General features: G+C 42.2%; 1 pseudogene; it reads right to left on the minus strand.

Moving 5' to 3' along the window:
* Positions 1–23,964, minus strand: part of LOC130360777 (protein unc-93 homolog A-like) — a 72,558-nt pseudogene that overhangs the window by 26,359 nt on the left and 22,235 nt on the right.

A 23,964-nucleotide genomic window follows, 5' to 3' on the forward strand; every position in this document is an offset into this window, starting at 1 on the left:
TTGTTTTTTTAACATTGTCGAGGGGGCTGGTGCTAAATAAAGGGGACTGGTTCTACCTAAAGGGGCTGGTGCTACCTAAAGTGGATTGGTGCTACCCAAAGGGAATTGGTGCTACCTAAAGGGGACTGCTGCTACCTAAAGGGGACTGCTGCTACCTAAAGGGGGCTGCCGCTGCTGCTACCTGGATGGGGCTGCCACTGCTGCTATCTAGAGGGGGCTGCAGCTGCTGCTACCTGGAGGGGTCTGCCGCTGCTGCTACCTAGAGGGAGCTGCCTCTGCTGCTACCTAGAGGAGGCCACTGTTGCTGCTACCTAGCGGGGGGCTGCCGATACTGCCACCTAGAGAGGGCTGCCCCACTATTACCTAGAAGGGGCTGCCACTGCTGCTACCTAGAGGGGGCTGTTCCCCCAACCCACTTATCTACCCAATCTACTGTGTAGGACACCCTGGGGGTTATCATTACTGTATTTAGTACTATAAGTGATGGAAAAGTGCAAATCCTAAAATGTTTGTCTGGCAGGTTCTGTGGTGATGAGTTGTGGCTTAAAGTAATCGTCATGGCGATCTGGCCTGGATGGAAAAAAAAAGAAAAGGGAATGTCTCCGATCAGAGAGAACATCACCTGATGTAACTGTATGTAATCATTTGTCTGCTCTGCAGAGCCTGTGTAGAGCTGAGGTCACTAAAGTCTGTGTACAATGGTTTATTCAGTATTAGTATGATGATATTATCCCGTTACTATGTGGGGGTAATGTGTAGTTATGGTGTGGTATAATTATTTGTTCCATCACTGGTGGTAATGGTAATAATGGTAGTGGTTATGGTATTGGGTAATTGGTATTATTTATTCCTTATATAGTGGTGATATTGGTCCTTCTATGGTGTTTTTATATAATTACAGTATGAAGGTTTTGGCAGGAGTAATATGTTGTCCTGGTGTGGAGGTATTATTTTGGGGGAGATTTATCCAAACCTGTCCAAAGGAAAAGTTGCTGAGTTGCCCATAGCAACTAATCAGATCGCTTCTTTCATTTCTAAAAAATAAAAAAAGGCCTCTGAAAAATGAAAGAAGCAAGCTGATTGGTTGCTATGGGCAACTCAGCAACTTTTCCTCTGGACATGTTTTGATACATCTCCCCCTTCTGTTTTTAAACCTCAACCTGTGGGAAAATCCTGTGTGCGCCCTGGTGAGCGGCAATATATACACTGTATGCACCGCCATTCTCTTAAGTTCGCAGGCTGGGGGCCTTATGATTGAGTTTCGCCTAAGGCCTCAAAAAGTCTAGGGCTGCCTCTGCTTGATAGATAACCCTGATTTAATTCCTGCCCCCCCCCCCCCCCAGGGGGCTTCCTGAATAAAACCCACTCCACTCCTTTCGCCGTTGTCCGGATCCTCCAGTCGTCCTCACTGAAAACAGTTCATGATTTCCTAGGAAAACTCCAGCTCTTCCCCCTCCTCCTTTATCAATACTCACAACTCATTTTTACGCTGCTTGGCATGAGGTAGGGAACCTCCACAGGGATTCGATCTTATCTACACATGTTGTATCGTTTTTATATGCCCTCCTGGGCTCTACGTCCCTACCATATTAGATGGGTATGTGAACTTGATTGCATCCTCAGTACTTCAGATTGGGATTCTGCCTTTATGCTGTGCCATAGGTTGTCGATCTCAGTGTCTCAAATTTTAAGCTGCTAGCTGCTTTCTCGATGGTATAGGGTCCCGACCCTACTCCATAAATTCTACCCCTCTGTCTCTGCTGGAGGTGCAACCAGTGGGGACATTTCACATATATGGCTGACTTTTCCCTTTATGGCTGACTACTGGTCCTCTGTCCACACATTAATTGTTACTATAACGGGGACCCAACTCCCCGCCTCCCTGTCAGTACTGCTCTTGTCCATGATCCCAGGGTCGTCTTGACAACTGAAAAAAGGGCCTAATAGGCCTGCTACTAGCCATGGTCAGACAGCTGATCCATAGGAAATTGAAGTCTCCCTCACCCCCAACATTCACTGATTGTCTCAGTGAGGTCCTGTGTATCCAAGTCCTGGAAGAGTGTCTTGCTGACGGTCTAATGTAAAAATTAATATCATTGTAATCATATTGACCCACAGAATACACAGTAAATAACAGTTTTACCGTAACGTGCTCTGTACAAAAACTAAAACCCTCTAAAAGTTGCAAAGTTGTGGTTTTCTTTTCAATATCCCTACAAAATATTCACGCAAAAAATTAAGTCCTCATATAGTTCTGTGGATGGAAAACTAAAAGAGTTATGGCTCTTAGAAGATGGGGAAGAAAAAACAAAAATGCAAAAATAAAATTGGCTTAGGGCCTAAATAGGCTGTGTACTTAGGGCCTAAATAGGCTGTGAATTTAGTTTTTGCATTAAAAACAGACATAGAAAACACCAATAAAATTGAGGGAAAACTATGGCAATTGATTCCAGACATTAAATATCAGTTTTCCTAAACCAGCAATTATTTGAAATGTCTTACTATTCAGAAGAGTCTGACGTATAGCATCTGACATACTCCACAAGGCAGGCAGTATGAAAAATAGTGCAAGTTGGTTGAGATTTGGATTCCAGAGCAACAGAGCAATTATACTGGAACAATTAATTGCTGCAGCTGTTTGGGATGAAAAACAAGATAAGTAGGAACAACAATAACAGCACAACAGCAACAAAATGATCCCGATCTTACTGCTATATTTCTTAAATTGTTTGGCAAAAAAGTAGTAATTCAAGAGCCGAAATGTCTATGAATGACAACATGTAATGTTTAGTATCTTTAATTTTACTGGAAATGCAATTAATTCAATCTTTTGTCTTTTAGATTTCTGGTGGAATATAATTAAGTTCCAGGAGGTGTACTGATCTTAAAGGGGTACTCCGTTGCTAGACATCTTATCCCCTATCTAAAGGATAAGGGATAAGATGTCTTATAGTGGGGTCCAGCTTTCACGCCCTCTACCATAGACATGAATGGAGGGGGCATGGCATGAGGTCGGGGGCCATGCCCTCTAGATCAGACATCTTATCCCCTATCCTTTGGAAATGGAGTACCCCTTTAATTCTTTGCCACCTGACACAAAGAATGGTCTTAAGATCATATTTAGTTCTCCATTTCTGTCTTCCTATGTCCACTTGGGGTATTGCTAGGCATCAGGCCATTGTGAGGATGTTGTGTTCAGGGTAAAGGGCAGTGTTGGGTTTTCGCAACACATAGCGCTTTGCACTGAGGCTAAAAAGTTAAATTTTGGTCTCATCTAATCAGCACTCCCTTCTTCCAAATGTTTGCTGTGTCTCCGACGTGGCTTGTAGTGAACTCCAAATAGTATTTCTTGTGGCTCATTTTCAACAATGGCATTTTTGTTGCCACTCTTCCATAAAGGCCAGATTTGTGAAATACAATGACAGATTGTCCCACCTCAGCTGTTGATCTTCGCAGCTCCTCTAGAGTAACCATGGCACCTTTATTGCTTCTGTGATTAATCTTCTTCTTCTTGCCTATGTGATGGGTAACCATCAGGGAGTTTCTCCTATCTGCACACAGGATCTTTGGAGCTTAGCCAGAGTGACCACTGGGTTTTTGGTCAACTCTCTTATTAAGGCCCTACTCAACTGATAACCTAGTTTGGTGGGGTAGCCACCTGTAGAAAGAGTCCTGGTTGTTCTAAACTTCTTCTATTTAAAATTCTGGAGGCCACTGCATTCTTGGGAACTTAAAGTACAGTAGAGCAGTAGTGCAGCTCTACAAGCAGTTCTTTCCACCTCCATGGCTTGGTTTTTGCATGATATGCCTTGTTAGCTGTGTGGTAGCCCTTGGGGGGTGTATGGTAGGGATGGTATGATGTTGGTATATGAGGGGTTAACATTAACCCAGTCACTCGTGACGTCAGGGTGAGGGCTGGTATGCTGAATCTATGTTCCGGCCTATCGCCGCCCTTCCCAGAAGCGATAGGTGCAATGAAATGACTGAAGGTCCACAAGCAGATTTAACTTGAACTTGAATAACTTTACTGCAGTGCTTGCAATATCCAATGCATAGTAACAGTCTCATTTAACAGTTCTTAAGTTGCTTAGCGACTGGCAGAAGTTGCGGACCTTGCATTAAACTTATAGTCTCTGAATTTAGGGAGTGATGTGCAGATCCGTCCGGATTTAGGGGAAATATTGGGTCCGGTGATACTGCAGAGTGATGGGGTTGACACACTCTATAATTTAGATCATTCAGCCGTTGCCGCAAGGCTCAGGCCTAACTCACTGCGATTACTGCTATACAGGTCTTGCTTGCTTGCTATCCCAGGAACAAGAGAGAGATAAGATTGCCACCACTCCCCTATATGGGCAGGGGGCATGGCGATTTTGATTGGTCCGAACGTCTGCCACTCACTTTATCATGGGATTGCTTACATCACAGGAACTATATACATTGCGAAAACCCAAAATGAGGCTAGAGATACCAAAGTGTGGCCTGGAACGCATCCAGAGTGAGGCTTGGAACGCATCCCATGACCCGAAGGCCCTGCGATACCATGGAAACAAGTGATTAACCATTTATATGCAGAAATAATACTATATACATTATTCTATGGATAAATTAGGAATCTATACACTATAATAGAGGCGACTAGGGGCGGACTGACTAACAGATATTACTAAGTCCTAGGGACTCTGGCTACGGGGACCCATAGATAAATAAGTACCGAATGAAATGCGGTACTGGGACACCACAGCTGTGAGACCTTATATAGACAGGGGTGTATCTTTCTAAATCATATGTGCTTAATTTATAATGGGTGGACTCCATTCAAGTATATTTAGGAAGAAAAAGCAGGACAGACCAACGCACCCTGTGCCTAATTACCTGGTGACAATCGTGTCATAGTGTCCTTTTTCTCCCCCACACGGTGTTTGTGGGTGCTACCACTAGACTCCATTCAAGGTATAGAAACATCTTAAAGATGCTCAAGAAAAAGGGGGGCCCCTCAGAGCTAAATTTAAATGCCAAATGTCAGAGCAAAGGGTCTGAATACCCACATCCATGCAAAATGTAGTTTTCCCTTTTTAATAAATTTGCAAAAACTTCTACAATTCTATTTTGAGTTTGTAATTATGTAGTACTGAGTGCAGAGTGATGATGGGAACTTGTTTAAGCACAAGGCCTCAACATAAGAAAATACAAAAGAAGCAAAAGAGTCTGAAGAATTTTTGAATGCATTGCAGGTCGAACTTGATGGACTCTTTTTTTCAACCTTATCAGCTATATAACTAATAATGTATGTGCATGGAGGAATTAGTAGAGATAGCTGCCATTTAAACAAAATCTTTCATATGCATATTGCCATCTTATGTCATGTAACGGACACAGTTGCTCAGGTCATTACAGGTCATAGCTAAACACTAACTAGCTGTTATCAGAAGTGTACCGTGCGCCCATCACATGACAAGTACAGATTTCCGCTCTCTGGAAGAAAACAATGAAGCTTTTTTTAAACTGATACAAGCAGGAATCTTAAAATCAAAGAGAAAACAATTCAGCAATAAGTATAACTTTTCATTTCACAATAAATTTACTTTAGTTTAAAGCGTACCCGTCAAATCCAACAAACAAACATTTTTTTAAATCATATATCACTCAGTACCTAATCCTGACCATGTACATCTAATTTTTATGTGTCTATCACCTTTATTTATTTATTTATTACACTTTTAATTTAGCTCACTAGTCTGAATTCCTCTCAAAGGGAGGGGGCGTGGCCTCACTGTGCAGGTCTCCACCCCCTCCCTCAGTATGCTGTCTGCTCACATCTCCCCTAGCATTAGCAAAACTACAACTCCCAGCTTGTCCTCACTGACACAAGCTGACCCTGGGAGGATTTTTCCTCCAGCTGTGAGCCCTGCGCTCACAGCTGTCAATCAAGGAAGTGGGTCCATGACGATGTAGGTGTTGATGCATGGACACAGCAGGACTAGTATGTGTCCAAGCAGGGGGGGGGAGGGGAGTTCTTTGACTGGCTTTTTCAGTATGAAATACTGAAATTTTTCTAATAAAAACGATTGCAAAACCTATTGGTTTTGCATGCTTTACAACATATCAAAAGTTTTTGTATCTGACAGTGCCCATTTAAAGTTAGTTGAAATCAAAATATTAAGAAAACATTGTGAGGCCAATATGAGGATTAAATAGGGCATTCTGGGATTTTTGAATGTGAGATAGGGGCAGCAAAGTTAGTCTGGGTACTAATATACTTCGTTTACCTGTGTTTGATGGCTGGTATTCAATTTATTTGTCTTTCTTTTCCGAGGATGTACATTTTTTTCCAAAATGAATGGCTCTTTCCCAGTTTGCTGTATGGCCCATGACAATACATCAAAGTCAAGTGCTAAAAGTGGGCTGGATAACATTACCAACGCTCATGTGTATGCCTTCATCATCCCACAGATCTACAGCTTGTGTGCCAGGTGATGTTGGGCATGTCCTATAATCATGTAGAGAGTGGCTGTGTTGCAATGGGTGAGGCAACCGTTGTGTAGGAGGAAATAAGTCACCTCCCACCTTGAATCAAAGGATCCTGGGTATTGTAGTCTAAGGGAGACCACAGAAAGAGGAAGTAGCCAGTTTCCAAAAACAAGTCAGCAGCATGATAAGACACACAGGAAAAAGCAAAAAACTTAGTGGGTACATATAAGTGCTACCAAGAATGCTGTACATTATTCAGTAGCCAATCATATAGTAGCCCAGGTGATATAAGGCATTGCTTGTCTGGATTCTCCCTCTTTCTTTGCTGCTAAATCTTGCAAACAGATATACTGTGCTAATTAATTTGCTTTCTATATAATTCCATATATTCATATATTCTTTTTTTTTTTTTTTTAAATAACTGTTTATTTATATAGAAATATTATCCAAGGCATTTTATACATATCAAGTATCATGTAAAAGATAAAGCAAGAAAGTATAAAGTCATCTCCAGTGTAGAAGTAGGCAAAGTAACCAAAGTATAACATTTATCATTATTACAATGTATAGAACATGAATTGTCATGTGTAGAGACATAACAGTATAGAATATAACAATCCAAGTTTGTGAGATGAACCAATGGTCTATTGGATCCGAAGTAATATCACATTGTATAACACGTAGAATTCACACTAGAGATGTAAAAATAAACTACAGTAATCTAAAAAATATATAGTAGAAGAAGGAAAGACATGACAGTCAAGAAAGAAAATATGAAAGGAAGAAGAGAGGAAAATACAGAATGAGGATCACAGTCTGACTTTGCCTGAGGAAGAGAACGGCTAAGGTGGTGAAATAGCTTCTAGAGAGTCCCAAGGTGACCATATGTCATTAAACACATGTAGTTTATTAGCTATAAGTGCAGAAAGGTATTCCATCCTTCTCACCTCTCGTATCCTGTCCGTCAGTATTTGAATGGAAGGGGTATCAGTTCTTCTCCACCATTTGGCTATCAAGCATTTGGAAGCCGTTAATATTAACATCAGTAATTTGATTTTGTTATTGGATAGGTTTTCAGGGGGAAGATTTAACAGATAAGTTTCTGGGAGAAAAGGAACTGCCCCTCCCATAAGCATTCTGATTAATGACTGGATTTCCAAACAGAAATGGCGTAGTGATGCACAGTCCCAAAATATATGGGTAATAGTACCCACCTCTTTATTACATCTCCAACAGATGGGAGATAACTCAGGAAATAAGCGGTGGAGCTTGTCTGGGGTGCGATACCAATGCATTAGGAGTTTATACTGACTTTCTCTATGCGTTATACAAAGTGAGAATTTAGATGCATGCATCCATATGGAACGCCATTGATGTCTTGAAAGTGTTCTTCCTAGGTATGTTTCCCATTTAGTCATGTATGGATGGTATACAAGGTTATCATCATGTGGTGATAATAAAATATTATAAATATTTGAAATCATTCATATATTCTTATATTATTTCATTCTTTCCTTATATACTAGTCAATACTTTGACTAGTGCGTTCCCATTTTGGTTTATTATCTATAAATTCATTTCTATAGTAAATACCTTTTACATTTACTGTAACTCCTACTGTACTGTTTTCTCTACTCAATTTATTAATATCGCATCTCGCCGTTTCACACTGTACCTGCGCTTCACACTATAATCCCGACTCCATCCTCCCTCTGCATCATACAGCACTGCGTAGTCTCGTGAGATTTTGTCTCAAGTAGTGATCACTTGTGCTGTTCCCGTCCTCTCCCTGTCAGACGCACTCCTCTCACCAGCCTGAGAAGTCCTGTCACAAGCATCCCATTCTTATCCTGTCAGCTAATACATTCTTCATATTATTATTCTACTGTCCTTATATTGTCATTTACTACTATTAACTGCTACTATTTAATATATATATATATATATATATATATATATAATATTTTTTTATTAATTACATTAATATATATCCTAAACCTAAATATATACTATAACTGCTGCATATATTAACTATACACAAATAACTATATTTACATATATATAGTCTATCAAAAGTTATCATTATGTCTTCTGAACAACCTTTAGACACAAATAATTCTGAATATATGTCTAATGACCAAATTCGGTTATTAGTTAACCATTCAGTATCTAGGTCCGTTCATACAGCAGTAAATAATGCTATGGCAATAGCTAAGTCTGTCGCTATGGTGATATCACAGACTTTGGCACAAAAAGCGCATCAAAATATGCAGGCTCAAAAGTCTCAGTCAACAAAGAAGCATTCATCTAATGACTACCTCATTTCCAATAAACACAGAAAAGTTGTGGCAAAAGAAAGAGGTCTGGAAATGAAAGGGGTATTCCAGGCAAAACCTTATGTATATATATATATATATATATATATATATATATAATGTACAAACAAGAAAGTTGCAACAGCACTCTAGGTCAAAAAATGGAGGCTCTCAGCGCACTTTTTGATCAAAATGTGTCCCCCCATCCACCACGCGGAGGTGGCCTCATATCGGATGGGACCCTAACATGATAACTCACCTCTGCTGTGCATATAGCCTCTGACTGTGTGACATGTTGGATCAGCCATTGACTAAACCACCTCCAGTCTGAGAGGGGTGGGGTGCACGGCTAAAGAGGGTGCCACACCCCCCAATTTACAAAGTAAAAACAAAAGGAAAAATAGCCAGCACAACAACCTAATACACATGTGCCCGCTGCTGTGGCAAATACAAAATGTACAAACAAGAAAGTTGCAACAGCACTCTAGGTCAAAAAATGGAGGCTCTCAGCGCACTTTTTGATCAAAATGTGTCCCCCCATCCACCACGCGGAGGTGGCCTCATATCGGATGGGACCCTAACATGATAACTGTCACGATGCCGGCTGGCAGGAGGTGGATCCTCTGTGCCAGAGAGGGATAGCGAGCACCGTGCTAGTGGACCGGTTCTAAGACACTACTGGTTTTCACCAGAGCCCGCCGCAAAGCGGGATGGTCTTGCTGCGGCGGTAGTGACCAGGTCGTATCCACTAGCAACGGCTCACCTCTCTGGCTGCTGAAGATAGGCGAGGTACAAGGGAGTAGGCAGAAGCAAAGTCGGACGTAGCAGAAGGTCGGGGGCAGGCGGCAAGGTTCGTAGTCAGGGGAGATAGCAGAAGTTCTGGTACACAGGGTATAAACACACAAAACGCTTTCACTAGGCACAAGGGCAACAAGATCCGGCAAGGAAGTGCATGGGAGGAGGTTAGATATAGTCAGGGACCAGGTGGGAGCCAATTAAGCTAATTGGGCCAGGCACCAATCATTGGTGCACTGGCCCTTTAAGTCTCAGGGAGCTGGCGCGCGCGCGCCCTAGAGAGCGGAGCCGCGCGCGCCAGCACATGACAGCAGGGGACGGGAACGGGTAAGTGACCTGGGATGCGATTCGCGAGCGGGCGCGTCCCGCTGTGCGAATCGCATCCCCAACGGCCATGACAGAGCAGCGCTCCCGGTCAGCGGGACTGACCGGGGAGCTGCAGGGAGAAAGACGCCGTGAGCGCTCCGGGGAGGAGCGGGGACCCGGAGCGCTAGGCGTAACAGTACCCCCCCCCTTAGGTCTCCCCTTCTCTTTATCGGGTAACTGCCTCCCCTGGGATGAGGACACCGGGAAAGGATGGAGGGATTCCTCAACGGCAGGCAGAACCGCAGGAGTAGGAATGGGGAGAGAGGGCAGAGGGCGAGACCTGGCACGGGGCAGTGTGACACCAGGACGAGGGCCATGAGGGGACACAGAAGCTTGCCTGATGGAACTGGGAGGGGGGGAGGGGCATTTCCTGTGGCAGGCAGAGTCCTTAATGACCTTAGGGGGACCGGATACAGGAGGAACCACAGGGTCACGGCAGGGAGTACTGGGAACCGGTTGAAGGCAGTCCTTGGAACAAGAGGGGCCCCAACTCTTGATCTCCCCAGTGGACCAATCCAGGGTTGGGGAATGGTGTTGAAGCCAGGGTAGTCCAAGGAGAACTTCAGAAGTGCAATTAGGAAGGACAAAAAATACAATCTCCTCGTGATGATGTCCGATGCACATTAGGAGGGGCTCCGTGCGGTAACGCACGGTGCAATCCAACCTGGCTCCGTTGACCGCGGAAATGTGGAGTGGCTTGACAAGACGGGTCACCGGAATGCGGAATTTATTCACAAAGGACTCCCGAATAAAATTCCCAGAAGCTCCAGAGTCCAGGCAGGCCACGGCTGAGAGGGGAGAGCTGGCTGAAGTGGAAATCCGAACAGGTACCGTGAGACGTGGAGAAGCCGACTTGGCATCAAGAGACGCCACACCCACGAGAGCTGGGTGCGAGCGTGCGTTTCCCAGACGTGGAGGACGGATTGGGCAATCCACCAAAAAATGTTCAGTACTGGCACAGTACAGACAAAGATTCTCTTCCTTACGGCGATTCCTCTCTTCCAGGGTCAGGCGAGACCGATCCACTTGCATGGCCTCCTCGGCGGGAGGCCTAGGCGCAGATTGCAGTGGAGACTGTGGGAGAGGTGTCCAGAGATCTAAGTCTTTTTCCTGGCGGAGCTCTTGATGCCTCTCAGAAAAACGCATGTCAATGCGAGTGGCTAGATGAATGAGTTCATGCAGGTTAGCAGGAGTCTCTCGTGCGGCCAGAACATCTTTAATGTTGCTGGATAGGCCTTTTTTAAAGGTCGCGCAGAGAGCCTCATTATTCCAGGATAGTTCAGAAGCAAGAGTACGGAATTGTATGGCGTACTCGCCAACGGAGGAATTACCCTGGACCAGGTTCAGCAGGGCAGTCTCAGCAGAAGAGGCTCGGGCAGGTTCCTCAAAGACACTTCGAATTTCCGAGAAGAAGGAGTGTACAGAGGCAGTGACGGGGTCATCGCGGTCCCAGAGCGGTGTGGCCCATGACAGGGCCTTTCCAGACAGAAGGCTGACTACGAAAGCCACCTTAGACCTTTCAGTAGGAAACTGATCCGACATCATCTCCAAGTGCAAGGAACATTGCGAAAGAAAGCCACGGCAAAACTTAGAGTCCCCATTAAATTTGTCCGGCAAGGACAGGCGGAGGCTAGGAGCGGCCACTCGCTGCGGAAGGGGTGCTGGAGCTGGCGGAGGAGATGGTTGTTGCTGCTGTAGCTGCGACTGTACTTGCTGTAGTTGTGACTGGAGTTGCTGTGTCATGGTGGTCAAGTACGACAGCTGGTGATCTTGTTGCGCTATCTGTTGCGACTGCTGGGCGATCTGACGAGCTTGCTGGGCGACCAGCGTAGGGAGGTCAGCGACAACTGGCAGAGGAACTTCAGCGGGATCCATGGCCGGATCTACTGTCACGATGCCGGCTGGCAGGAGGTGGATCCTCTGTGCCAGAGAGGGATAGCGAGGACCGTGCTAGTGGACCGGTTCTAAGACACTACTGGTTTTCACCAGAGCCCGCCGCAAAGCGGGATGGTCTTGCTGCGGCGGTAGTGACCAGGTCGTATCCACTAGCAACGGCTCACCTCTCTGGCTGCTGAAGATAGGCGAGGTACAAGGGAGTAGGCAGAAGCAAAGTCGGACGTAGCAGAAGGTCGGGGGCAGGCGGCAAGGTTCGTAGTCAGGGGAGATAGCAGAAGTTCTGGTACACAGGGTATAAACACACAAAACGCTTTCACTAGGCACAAGGGCAACAAGATCCGGCAAGGAAGTGCATGGGAGGAGGTTAGATATAGTCAGGGACCAGGTGGGAGCCAATTAAGCTAATTGGGCCAGGCACCAATCATTGGTGCACTGGCCCTTTAAGTCTCAGGGAGCTGGCGCGCGCGCGCCCTAGAGAGCGGAGCCGCGCGCGCCAGCACATGACAGCAGGGGACGGGAACGGGTAAGTGACCTGGGATGCGATTCGCGAGCGGGCGCGTCCCGCTGTGCGAATCGCATCCCCAACGGCCATGACAGAGCAGCGCTCCCGGTCAGCGGGACTGACCGGGGAGCTGCAGGGAGAAAGACGCCGTGAGCGCTCCGGGGAGGAGCGGGGACCCGGAGCGCTAGGCGTAACAATAACTCACCTCTGCTGTGCATATAGCCTCTGCCTGTGTGACATGTTGGATCAGCCATTGACTAAACCACCTCCAGTCTGAGAGGGGTGGGGTGCACGGCTAAAGAGGGTGCCACACCCCCCAATTTACAAAGTAAAAGCAAAAAGAAAAATAGCCAGCACAACAACCTAATACACATGTGCCCGCTGCTGTGGCAAATACAAAATGTACAAACAAGAAAGTTGCAACAGCACTCTAGGTCAAAAAATGGAGGCTCTCAGCGCACTTTTTGATCAAAATGTGTCCCCCCATCCACCACGCGGAGGTGGCCTCATATCGGATGGGACCCTAACATGATAACTCACCTCTGCTGTGCATATAGCCTCTGACTGTGTGACATGTTGGATCAGCCATTGACTAAACCACCTCCAGTCTGAGAGGGGTGGGGTGCACGGCTAAAGAGGGTGCACGGCTATATCTCAACTGGCTCCGGAAAGTTAAACAGATTTGTAAATTACTTCTATTAAAAAATCTTAATCCTTCCAATAGTCATTAGCTTCTGAAGTTTTCTGTCTAACTGCTCAATGATAATGTCAAGTCCCGGGAGCTGTGCATGATGGGAGAATATCCCCATAGGAACTGCAAAGCTCCCGGGACGTGAGTCATCAGAGAGCAGTTAGACAGAAAACAACAACTCAACTTCAGAAGCTAATAACTATTGGAAGGATTAAGATTTTTTAATAGAAGTAATTTACAAATCTGTTTAACTTTCCGGAGCCAGTTGATATATAAAAAAAGTTTTGGCCTGGAATACCCCTTTAATGTCGGCTTGCCTACCACAAGCAGCCATGATAATGATGCTAACCAGTTGCATCCAGGACCCTCTACCCAGGAGGAGTTTTATGATACACGGGTTAAACATGCCTCTATCCCACTAGATACTGCTGACTATTATGATGGTGATGATGATGATGATGATAATAACAATGATGATGATTACTCCGACATGTCGTATGATAATGACTCCTGATATTTTCCAGAGAATTCTGAGGGTGATGACACTTATTTTGATGATAATTCTTTTTCTGAATCCACTGTCCTTGACGATCAGGGAATTCCATTTTTTGATCCTTCCCAGATCAAACATCCTAGATCTGAGGAGTGGACACCAAACCCAGAGGCTGAAAGATGTATTTCTTATTGGATAAGAAAAGGCCTTGATAATAAGTAGTGTTGCTCGCGAATATTCGCAAAGTGAATTTTATTCGCGAATATCGCATATTAGCGAATTGGCGAATATTCGCGAATATAGCACTATATATTCGTAATTACGAATATTCGTTTTTTTTTTTTTTTTTTATACACAGTACACATCACAGTGATCATCCCTCTCTGCTTCCAGCTTGTGTGGTGTAAAGAAGGCTCTAATAGTACTGTGTGAGACTGGCGTGCGAATTTTCGCATATGCAAAAATTTGCATATGCTAATTTTCGCATATACAAATTTTTGTTCGTGCTAATTTTTTATGCAAATTTTCGCATACGCGAATTTTTCACGCATGCGAAAATAAAACACGGATAATACGAATATGCGAATATTCGCGAATATATGATGAATATTCGTCCATATATTCACGAATTCGAATATGGCCTATGCTGCTCAACACTAATAATAAGTCTAGAAACAAATTATGGGCTGAATGCCCCAGACCTACTTTACCTCTAAATGCAGCATGAACACCCGAACTTGACCCAATTTTAGTTAAATACATCCAAAAGGCAGGAAAAAAATCCTAAAAAATGCATTGACCGTAGTTTCAAAATATGCCAAGACACATTTTTGGACTTATTGGGTCCTTTAACCAAGATCATGGATTTATCTGAGGCTGCCTTTTACACCGGCACTCCGATAGATATAAATACCCTTAGAGGCTGGGCACAGAGAGCAATTTCCCTCTTTGGTAACGGAAATGAGGCCTTTTGTACTGAAAGGAGATGCTCTATTCTAATGAAGCTTGACCCACAACTAACACATCTAGCTTCTACCCAATCATCTTCTCCCACCAAAGGTTTTCTCTTCGAAGAACAATTTATAAAGTAGATCTCTAAATATGTGGGCTTGTTTTCTTCTTTAGACAAAGCCCAGTCCTCACTCAAATAAGTTTTTCCCAACAAAAAGTTTTGGCCGGGCTTGGAGAAGCAGGGGCTGTTTTCCCGGCCGAAACATACATTACAGAGCACAATACCGAGGTCCCTCTTATTCAGACAGATCATGCTTCAACGCCCCCCAACCCTTCTTCCCCTACCGGGGACGTCCATGGAGGACAAGAGGACAACAAGGGTACACACGTTCCAGACCTCAAGGTAAGCAGATCCCTCACAATTTCTTCCCATCTTCCAGGACTTAGATATTACCTCACCCCATTCATTTCTCCAAGGAGGATCAATTTCTAATAGATCGAGAAATAAAAGATCTTTATTCCAAACATGCTATCATTAAAGTCCCTCTAAATTCCCCAGGTTTTATCAACAACCTCTTTTTAATAAAAAAAATAAAAAAAAAAGAAGAATGCCGGCTACCGTCCGGTAATAAATCTGAAAATTTTAAACAACTTTGTACATTATCTACATTTCAAGATGGAAGGCATCCATCTACTAAGGGATATTCTACTTCCAAACGATTGGTTGATAAAAATCAACCTAAAAGACGCCTATCTTACAGTCCCAATTCATCCTTCTTGCCAGACTTTTCTCCAATTCATTTGGAACAACAAAAAATGGCAATTCACCTGCCTTCCTTTTGGACTTTCTTCAGCCCCCTGGTGTTTCACCAAATTTATGAAACTGATGATAGCTTTGTTACATTCCCGTGGTGTTTGTCTCATAATCTATTTAGACGACATCGACATTATGGCCAATTCAATCAATCAAGCCTATGTTCATGTGGAATGGAATTTAGCACTTTATCACCTAGGGTTTCTGATCAATTATGTCAAATCGATCTTCGTACCTTCACAAGAGGTAAACTTTTTGGGCTTTCTGATCAAACAGCCCTTTTAATTGAAAATTGCAAAACAATTAGCTCTCCACCCAAGAAAAATCTAATTTCCCTTTGTTCCATAGCACGAATTGTAGGGCTTCTATCAGCATCCATTCAGGCCCCACTACATTATCGGGCCCTTCAATTTTTGTAGATCCAACATCTAAGGGAAGGTCTTGGATATTCAGACGAGATTTGTCTTTCCTCAGAAGCAAAAGAAGAACTTCTGATGTGGCTCCAACACATTCTAGAATGGAACGGAAAGACGATTTTCAGTTCTACTCCAGACTTGATCTTAGAATCGGATGCAAGTCTCCTTGGTCGGGGAGCTCGTTGTGACCCTCTTTCCACCAGAGGCAAGTGGTCTTCTCTGGAATCTCAGTTACATATCAATTGTCTGGAACTTACAGCTGGATTCTTTGCCCTGAAGAGTTTCGCAAAGGACAAATATCATTGCTGCACACTATTACGCATGGACAACATCTCAGCTGTTCAGTATATAAACCGACTGGGAGGAATGAAGTCTTCCATGTTGGCCAACATTGCCAAAAACCTTCGGCACTTTTGTCTGGACAGAAACATAGTCCTCAAAGCCGAATATCTTCCGGGCCTCTCCAACATGATAGCCGATTGGAATGCAAGTTATCTAAAAGATTCCAGTGATTGGAAGCTAGATCATCTCATTTTTCAACAAATAAATCACCTTTGGGGTCCTCTTCATCTAGACCTATTTGCTTCCAGACTCAATTGCCAACTTTCATTGTTCTTCAGCTGGCGTCCGGATCCGGAATCATCAGGGATGGACACCCTCCTTCAACTATGGCCAATGAAGATACTTTATGCCTTTCCCCCGTTTACCATTATTCCCAGACTTCCTGTTCAAGTTTTCATTCAGAAAGCGACATTGGTTCTAATCTCTCCATGGTGGCCATCCTAACCATGGTTTCCGCAGATTCTGGGAATGTTGATTGACTTCTCGAGAAGCCTTCCCCTTTTCCTGAATCTTCTTTTGGATCCAGTAGGGAACCATCATCCTTTAATATTATCGCATCAACTTCCACTGGTGGCATGGCTAATTTCGGGTCAATTTCAGAGTCAGAATTTTCTCAGCCAACTAGAGATATTCTTTCAGACGCCTGGGCTCCAGGTACAAGGACTGCTTACAGATCAGCCTGGAAACCTTGGGTTGATTGGTGCACACAATGGGATTTCGATCCCTTATCTGCATCTATTTCCCATATCCTAAATTATTTGTCTTCATCCTTTGAATCAGGTAAGGCCTATAGTACTTTGAATCTCTATCGTTCGGCCATATCTTTTTATCATTCTCCAATTAATTATTTCCCCATAGGTAAACATCCTTTAGTTTGTAAACTCCTTAAAGGGAGACGTTTCAGACGTCCACCCACTGCTAAATATCAAATTACTTGGGACGTTAATTTACTTCTTGATCTATTTGTAAACTGGGAAGATAACAATTCATTATCTTTGAAACTCTTATCTTTCCAACTTACTACTCTCCTTTGTCTCGTATCCATCAAAAGGATCTCGGATGTTAAGGCCCTTGATATTTCTCATAGGCAATTCTCGTCTCAAGGAGTTTCTGTTAATATCCACAGATGAACTAAAACTAATATTCATCAGGTATTCTATCCTTCTTTTCCACATCATGACAAACTCTGTGTGGTTAGTTGTTTATGATCTTATGAATCTAAAACAGAGTCTATACGTCATCCATTTCATTCTCAACTTCTCATTTCCTACTGTAAACTCCATTTACCTGTTTCTTCGGCGACTTTGACCAGATGTATTAGATCAGTTATGTCTATGGATAATAATGATATATCAAAATTTGGAGCACATTCTACAAGAAGTGCAGTTTCCACTAAACTCATTCAAATCCTTTTATTTTTTTCCCTTCTCTAACATATTATTATTATTGTATATTTAATATATTGTATATCTTATATCATTGTAGCTTTGAACATGCATATAATGCGAGGCCTCCTGTCTTGTCATAAAATTCACGATTTTTCTATCTTAGGTGATGGAAAATATGTATTTTATGAAAGACAGGAGGCAAGCATTATCCCACCCATTGTCCCATCCCTTATAAGACTACTATTTTATGTATTCTCTTTTTTCAGCCTATTATTCCATATCGGAAATGGCTCTGTTCTATGCATCTTCTGCTATCAAGACCTGCATCTATTGTTCATCGTTCATTCTTCTACTTTTCCAAATGGATGGATCTTCAATATTTTCGTTCTTCTACAGAATTCTGATAGACTGAACCCTTCTATAATTTACAGAGCTTCATAATTGTTGCAGGAAGTTACCCTAAATGGTTTATTGAACTATAGACATTTATTTTATTTTATTGTTCCGGCATCAAAGAAAGAGGGAGAATCCAGTCAAGCAATGCCTTATATCACCTGGGCTACTATATGATTGGCTACTGTTTAATGTACAGTATTCTTGGTTGCGCTTATATGTACTTACTAAGTTATTTTGCTTTTTCTGATATTTAAAAAGTGTTAATTTTGCTGCTATGCTTTTCAGTAAAGAAAGAAAATGCATATAATGCTTGCCTCCTGTCTTTTCATAAAATCCATAATTTCCTTCACCTAGGATAGGAAAATTTTGAATTATATTCAACTATGGATCTATGCTGAAACCATCAAGAAAGTATATTGTTGTATAACAGAACAATGAATGTATTTGATTTTTTTTAATTTAAATCCGTCAATAACTACTTATTAGTAATTAGAAATACTACTCACTAAATAGATTTCATACCTAAAATAAAAAGAAGTATCCGTCCACTGTATGGGGAGAGTTTTCCAGTGAGCATGGAAGAAATGGAGTTTGTTGCACCACAGCAAATCATTACATAGCCCACATACTTTATCCCCAAACGGCAAGTTACATAAGACTACAAAGAGAAAAAATGTGGTAATTAGATGGAAATTAGGTAATCACAAAGAAAACATAAAATAAAATAAGAAATGTATATTTTAAAACTGAGCTTTAACGTGTACCTTGAAACATGTCAAAAGTTTTAATCAGTTGGAGTCTAAATTTTCAGATAACTAGAACGAGAGAGAAGCGTGCATCTGAGCGCTTCTCTCCTTGCTCTCTGTGCCAACCGAGACAGTCCCATTATCTTACATTGTCAGTAGAGATGAGCGAACATTTGAAAAATTTGATTTGGCCGATTCGCCAAATTTTCCGAAAAAATTGGTTCAGTCTGAGTTTATTTGCAGCAAATCTGTATTAAAACGGCTATTTCTGGCCTACAGAGAGTCTCAATAGGGGTGCAGAACAGTTTGCTTTGTTCTAACAGGCATAGGGAGTGTGCTGTGTTAGTGAAATAATACTGTTATACAGTATGACATGCAGATTACAGGCATCGCCATTAGAATCACTGCGGCAGAGCGTCTGAATGTGGTAGCAGGGAGACCATATGGCGTCAAAATTGAAGAGAGTAAATAGATTTTATTACGTAATTTTTATTTAGTTTAATTTGAATTTAATTACATTTTTTGAATACCCATTCTGGTGAGCATCGAGCTGGCGGTTCGCCCGTTCCAGCCCTTGCCTCTCACAGCCGCCGCCCCCCCCCCCCCCTACCATCCCACTGTCTTACTCTTTTGTGGAACTGCAAATGTTTAATTTACCCAGTAATGATTCATTGTGATCGCTCCAACCTGTTTCATTGGATTCATGTGGTAATACCACAGCTACGATATGACGTCAACGACCATAGGACCTCAGTCTTGACAAGATTGCATCGATTTTTTCAAATTGAAATTAAATTATTTTTAAATTGAAATTTAAGATTACACTCCCAAGTTTTAATGTCCCGGGCCCCGGCGTGTGGTTACAAAGGACAAAATTTAACAAGGAGTCACATGTCACATGCTGATGAGTTGCTGATGAGTTGCTTCACTATTTGGATGAAGAAAGGTACCCATCAGCGACTGTAGACTAAGGCTGTTGCTGATGGAGCTGGTACTGCTCCTGCCACCCCACCCCTCCCCAGCAGCCATTGCAGTTGAAGGTGAGTGCAGAGGCCCCCCCCCCCCCGATTCAGACCTGCGAGAGGATGGACGATGGCACTTACTCTGTAGTAGGTGTAGTAGGTCAGTTTGTCCTTCCTCTCAGTGGGTGTAAAAAAGGCCCATATTTTGTGGTGGTAGCGAGGGTCCAATAAGGTGGAGAGCCAGAAGTCATCCCTCTGCCGAATGGTGACAATTCGGATGTCACTACGCAAGCAAGTGAGCATGCATCGTGCCATTTGTGCAAGTGACTCGGAGGGACACCCTGCCTCCATCTCCACTGCATACATGCCTCTCTGCTCAGTGTACATTAGTAAGGGCTTTTGTCTGTTATCCCTGCTCCTGTACTTGATTGGCCCAAAACAAGTAACAAAAGATTGGAATTGGACTAACTCTATGCAAAATTAATTCTAAATGAATAAATTCATTCATCTCTATTCATTACACATTTCTTATTACATATTTTATCACCTTGGTATAGTCACTTGAAAGGAATCCTTGCTGCATCCCAAAAGTCATTGTTAATGGTATGAGGAGACACTGTCGAATGTCCTTTAACTGAACTGTTGTGTCAGTTAATTTTTTGCAAATAGACAGTTTAACATTACTATTGCTTTCAAATTCTTCTCTTAAATCGATTGGATCCAGAAAGAGTGCAATGATTAGTACAGCAATCACCCCACAACCTGAAAGTAAGTGCTTTTCTGATTAGCTTTTTGTTTTTAAAGAGACAATATATCTTTTCCAATTAATGCATTTTTCAGGAGTACAAAAAAAAAAAAAAAAATAGGGAGTAGAAAAAAAATATTAATAAAAAAAATCCTACCTTGTTTTGTATGCGATAGTATATCCTCTGGATGTTTAAAATGGAAGAAACTGAATGTGAAAGGTTGAGTTGAAGGAGCAAGCCCACCAAACCCGTATTCTATTGGAACTTCAGGGGTTCACACCTCGTTGAACTTTCAAACTTTTCTAGGTTCAGCTAATGTAAAATCGAGGTTGAACTATAGTAGCAGATGACAGCCATGAGTACAGCTAAGCCCTTGGGGGGGATGTATACATTATACAGCCATCTTTTGGCTGTATAATATATAAAGTGAGTATTTTTTTGTGGGTCCAGGCCTCTTTCTGTGTAGCTCTACCCCCTGATGACATTGCTAGAGGCTGGACTACACAAGAAGAGGCCCAGACCAGCTATGAGATGGTAAGTATCACTTCTTCCTTGCCGGGCCTGCACATAGCTCTCAGCCCAGCAAGATGTTACAGCAAACCAGTGGATTCGCTGGTTTACTGTGCTAAAAGAGTTAAGTTACACTGCGCGGTAAATCTTTTACTGATGAACTTTCTGAAAGCTCGATCAACTCTAGTGAGAGGTAAAGGTTGCAGTATCAGAACAACACAGAACAAAACACATTACTATGCACAATATAATGCTTGTGAAAACTAGTTTTGACTTTTTGTCAGTTTGATAACAAAACATGGTGTCCTTAATTATTTGGTAAAGTGTACCTGCCATTTCTGATAACTTTTCAGAAAAAGCTTGGTTGTACACAAGGAGTTGCACTATTTGAAGCCATTATATAACTTTTTTTCTGTCAGATTTCTGCTCTTCAGGCTTCATCAGTAATTTTCAATGTCCCTGAAGTAGTGGGTGTCGACTAACTAATGTACTTCTATATAATAACTATTGTCTTCTATTCAATTTTCAAAGACACACAGAAAAAGTAATCTTGCTGCCCTATCTTGCTCTACACACCCACAGAAGCAGCAGCAGTATGTATATTATAAAGTAGTATTGAGTAGTCTAAGCTGAGGTGACATCTGCATCAGTAAGCTGGTGTACTTTGTCTGCAGGCTCAGATTTCTCTATAGTATACAGCAGCTGATAAGAACTGGAAGGCTCAAGATTTTTTTTTTTTTAACAATCTGTATAACTCTTTGGTACCAGTGAAAACTGTTTCTTCTTCTGGAGTACCCCTTTAAAGGGGTATTCCGGTCGAACACATTTTATCCCCTAGATGTCTGTTCGCGCGGCGGGGGGGGCGTTGCTGGGACCCCCCCGCGATCTCCCTGCAGCACCCGCGGAGCTGCATCTCCAGTTTCAGAAACCTCCCATAGACATGAATGGAGGAGGTGTGGCGTCACGTACCCAGTCCCGGAAACCCGGAGGTTTCCGAAACTGGAGACGCAGGTCCTGTATAGAATGCGGGTGCTGCAGGAAGATCGCGAGGGCCCCCCGCAATCAGACATCTTATCCCCTGTCCTTTGGATAGGGGATAAAATGTTTTTGCACGGAATACCCCTTTAAGCTCTTTATTAAATGTTGGGCGTTTTTTTTCAATTGTACATGTAAAAGCCCATCTACTGGGTATGACATTTATTTAAAAGGAGCATTCCCCCGGATTTATTAAAATAGGGAGCTTCTAACAGCATAGATGGAAGATAAAGAAATCTTTGATAATAAGCCAGAGGAGCATGGAGCTAATGGTGTCCCTGTCTAAAACTTCTTTTATTCTATTTTATTTTTTTTATATCTACTGTAGAGTATATCTGAAGATAGAAAAGTGTGCACAGGGCATCGAATGAGTTACCCAAATTCTGTTTTATAAATGCAATATGTAGTACAACTGCATCTCCAAATTTCATTATTTCCATATATAACAGGTCAATGATCACTTACCAGTATATACCCCCATAAGAGTATAACGTACATTATCAGTTACTCTTGCTATGGACTCTGTAGTGTTGCTAGATTCAGTGTTTTGAAATGGACAGTTATGTGCCCCGCAATGAAAGTAACTGGCATTTTCAGATAGCACTGCAATAAAAAAAAAAGTGCAAATGAAACATGACTGAACTGTGCATGTCTGTATTACTGTATAATAAAAAATTAAAAAATATTACAAAATAATTTTACAATTATTTTAGCCAAACCACTTTTCTGGGCTAAAACTATTCTTGGCACACCCGCGGTATTGGAAATAAACAGTGTACATGGGGCTGCCCTAAGATATTGTGCTGCATAGGTCCTAAAATTCACAGGCAGACAATGGCAGGATAAATAGAAATACTTAGAAATATACACTAACCACGAAGCAGTGCAAACATTTGTTTGTACTCATGTGCACTGATGTGTGTGCGTTTAGTATGTTTTTTTTTTTTTTTATTTGTCCTGCATTAGTCTGCCCCTTGTCAATTTTGACAAAAAAAATATTTAATAGCATCATAATTGGATTGTAACGCTGATAACTTGGTTAATGCTGATTGCATAAAGCAAAAACTATAAACCTGAAATAAGTAATTTTTATATACATATACCTTTGGTAGGATTTACTTCAAGCACTAATGATGAAATTAGATTTCCCCAGATAGCAGATGTCTGATATATAAGAAAAAATATTCCAAAGTACTGGTTCACAACATCCATCTTTTCTTCACCCAGCTGATTTGCATACTTAATTCCTTTGGTAGTGATATATGTGCACTTTGCTGGCCATAATAGTCCACCTCCAAATCCCAAGATTGCAGAAGTTATTATTAAACTATACCTGAAATCATATAAAGATGACAAAGTAATGTAACATATTCATCACTGCTAGAAAAGAGCAAACTTTTCAAACGTTGGTACAGTTGGTGCAATGGATTCTATAGAAAACACCAACATTTAGCAAAAAAATTGACTTTTTCCAAATTAGACTTTTTTCTGCTTGTAAGACATTAAACATAAAATATATACTATTAACATCTGCCATATTTCTGTTTTATGTTGGCAGCATGTTTGTTAAAGGGGTATTCCAGGATTTTTTTTTTATTTGACTACAGGGGCTGTAAAGTTAGTGTAGTTCATAATATAGTGTCTGTACCTGTGTGTGATGATTTTCTCACAATTCTGTGATTTTCACCCCAATATTTATTTTTAACAGAATACAAAATGACTGTTGTCTCAGATTTTTCCCAGGTTGCAATGCGTCCCAGACCTGACTCACTAGTCAGCTGATGACAGGGAGCCTGTCTGCTTCAATGGGTGGAGCGATCACTTGGTGGGAGAGAGATCAATCTGCAGCTAATGCAACAGCTGTAGGCACCCTGATTGAAAACCACAGGTCTTTTAATGGATGTAGCTCATTTATGTTTCAATGGGTGGGGTGGCTGATGTGTGGAAGGGAGGAAAATGGAATTGTGGGATTTGTAGTCAAAAAAAGAAAAGTGAAACAGGAAATACCAGTTCACAAAAAGCTAGCCACAGTATTATGGTAATCTCTCAACATAGCCATTTAGCCCCAAGACAAGTGCAGATCCTTCCTAAGTATGTCCATTACTGCCTGTTAGGTATGTACTAAAATC

Source organism: Hyla sarda, chromosome 3 (assembly GCF_029499605.1).
Source record: "Hyla sarda isolate aHylSar1 chromosome 3, aHylSar1.hap1, whole genome shotgun sequence".
In the NCBI taxonomy this organism is placed as follows: domain Eukaryota; kingdom Metazoa; phylum Chordata; class Amphibia; order Anura; family Hylidae; genus Hyla; species Hyla sarda.